This window comes from Giraffa tippelskirchi, chromosome 8 (genome assembly GCF_054371585.1).
Source record: "Giraffa tippelskirchi isolate mGirTip1 chromosome 8, T2T-mGirTip1v1.2.pri, whole genome shotgun sequence".
Taxonomy (NCBI): Eukaryota; Metazoa; Chordata; class Mammalia; order Artiodactyla; family Giraffidae; genus Giraffa; species Giraffa tippelskirchi.
Window position 1 is genome coordinate 148,159,562 of NC_137282.1, and position 3,294 is coordinate 148,162,855.

Consider the following 3,294-nt stretch of genomic DNA (forward strand, 5'->3'; position numbering starts at 1 on the left):
GAATCTTAAATGATACTAAACAGTCATTTGTTTGGAAAATTGGGAGACTCCAGATTGAGCAGATATGATACACAGATATTTGTCTAAACTGGTTCTGGATCTGACTCATCTGTGACTGAATCTTGGTTACCAGACCTGCATTTCATTTCTACTTAAACTTCAAAAGTGCTTTGGAGATTTGAATATGAGGTTCTTTTGAATTTGCTTTTAGTTAATCTCCTTAGACACAGTTTCTAGACTAAGGGGAATCTCCCAACACTTTGCAGAATGAAATTGCATCCCCTAAAATGACTGGTGTAAGAAAGCAGGTGGACTTGGGCTGTTTTCTTTCCTACTGTTTTGTAGTCAGTAGAAAAGAAAAGGGCTCTGTAAGCATAGTTGAGTGAACACACAGCTAGAGGCTCAAGATTTTAGAATCACCTTTTGCTTACTCACTTCTCCTTTCCTGTCCTCATATCACATCTGTCACCAGTTTTCTCAGATAGTTCCACCAGAGAGTGGGCATTTCCACCTGCCTCTGATGGGAAATGCACTGAAACGAGTTTTGAGCTTTGACAGACATATCAACTTCAGTTTCTCTAACTAGCAGCACCAAATAAACTCTGCCTGGGGATTACTGACCTCATGTCTACCAACTGGGGTTGATCCATGATTGCCATCACCATTTAGAAAAGTATATTTGAAAATATCACATGATGTGTGTTTCAGTTGCAAATTTTGCAAATCTTCAATCCATCTGTTGTCATAACTGAGAAATTTAAAAATGTCAGAAAATGTATGTATGCAATTTTATATACTGTTTTACATATAGATATAATTTATATAGAGAAGCTTAAATATACTTTTATATATATATATGTAAATATAAATTGCAAAAGTTATTTGCATTAAGTATATTTTACCTTTATCAAGAAAGGGCAGAACAAATTTAGTTTTTCATATTACTAGGTTTGGTCTTTCCTCTTAACCTTCTAAATCAAGTTCTAGTTTTCACTCTAAATTGAGTGGAATCAACACCAAGTTGTTTTCTCCCCAAGCTTATTAAATACTTCATCATGGGGTCATCTTCATGTATTTTCTGACCTCTAAATTTCACCAGAGAAAACCCACAGATTGTCCCAAAACCATCATGAAAGTCTGCCAGCCTTGGCCTCTTGATCATTTGTTGAGATTTTTATACTAACCATACATTTCTGGGTAAATTAGGCACACATATCCATGAGTTTCTGCAATATTATGGCAAAAGCCTTGATCAGTGGTTTTCACAGGGATTGGGGAAGCTATATTTTTAGTATTAGAGTTACCCCTGGGGCCTGGGTAAAATGCAGGTTGCAGAAAAGAAGACATGACCATTCTAAGAACTTTGGCCTTTGACCCAGAAATATATCTTAATGGGTCTCTGGCTGAATTTTATTGTGACTCTTAGCACAATAAAACTGACAACCATGAGTTTCTCTGAAATGTTTACACTGTAGTTTCTTAACCACATGTGAACACCATTGAAGCATCTATAAATAATCTTTGGATTCTCGAAGTTCACAAACATTTGTCTGACCTTGAAAAATGCTGTAGGCCAAGGATATGGAATTCCGAATCTGGAATAACTGAACTAAATGAGATAGTGTATGGATAATTCTCTGTGACTTGTAACTACAAGACTAACGTTGATCATTGGTATGTACAGTTTGATTATTTTCTTTCGGTGTCATGGAATAAGGTTTAGGTTAGGTCAGATTATTTGGTTTCTGTATGTGTCATAGAGGAACATAAATTGAATTAGATTCAGATAACTGATTCCGTTCTTGCTTTCGTATACCAGTTGTCTGTTGGTTCTACACCCCATCTACCCTTGTTTCTTGGAATGTTTCTTTCCTTTGCTTTCTATCTGTCTCATTCTCTTAGAAATCATCTATTCCCCACCTGAGTCTATGTTTTCATTGTAAGGCTGACCCTATTTCCTCACTCCAGGGATGGCCAACTGTCTTGATCTGAGCACTCAGCATTCACCTAATTTGTTCATGGTGGGCTTGTGAGTTGTGCTAACTTAACTATACTTGCCTCTAGGACTTTGCTAGAACTTTTGGGATGAGTAAAGATACAGCTTCTAGTAGTTGCTTTTTCCGTTCTCTGAGGACAGACTGCCTGTCAACCTGGAGCTAAGGAGAGGGATGGAGAAAAGAGACACATTCCTGATAATAAAGGCTGGACTCTGCCTTCTCGCATTCTCCAAATTAGTCACACTGAACTTCCCTGCTCTGTGGTCCAAAGACCACCTCCATCTTTTTGTCCGTTTTATTTGTTTCAGAGAGGCTTCTGTTCCTGCCGATGGAATGTTCTGGTTTCTTCCCACCGTCATTCGCTGCCTGACTAGTGACTGTGTTACCTTGAACTTGACAGCCATGTTTCCTCGGGTTCAGTGCTTTCCTGTGTAAAATTAAATTGTAGCATTTAGAAATCAAACAAACAGTATACTGAAATGGCAATATTTCAGAAGTGTTATCAAGTTATGGGAGTTGGGTGCTATTAAATGAGTTGTTATCAGCCTCGATCCAAAGAAATGGAGAAGGGGGCATCTGTGGAACTTAAGCAGAGTTTTGCAGAGGAGGACACCTTGAAGAATCTGTGATTGTATCTGGAAAAATTTAAGAGGAGGGAGCCAGGTGAATAAGTTCACTGATCTCATTATGTTTGCTTCTATACATCTCCTGCCAGGCCTTCCCATTTGTTGATCCCAACAGCAAGACAGAAAGTAATGGGGCCTGTTGCTGTGGTTCCTAGGCCAACCCACCATTTCCATTGGTGGACTGCAGTCTTTGCACCCAATGGTAGAGTGCAAATATAAGGGATTTGACCCAGAAAAAAATTCAACCTCATGTCACTTGTAAGAAGTGTGAAGTGTTATTTCACTCTAAAGATAGGCGTTTTCATTTTTTGAGTTTCTGCTATGTACTAGGCAGTATAAGAGATGCTTAATGTAGTCCACAAGGTCACATTTATATTTTTATTCACACAATCATATATGGCAGGGATGATTCTCTGGTTATTTTATAGCTGCTGCTGCTGCTGGTAACTCACTTCAGTCGTGTCTGACTCTGTGTGACCCGATAGACAGCAGCCCACCAGGCTCCCCCGTCCCTGGGATTCTCCAGCTAGAGAACGTCTTTCTCTCTTGCTTTGCTTATCCCTCCTACGTATTAGACTTTGTTGTAAGTTTTAAACATTCTTTGACTTAAATCTTTTAAAGATTTCTTTTCTTTCCAGACCTTCTACCACAAACTGCTCCATCAATCTGCT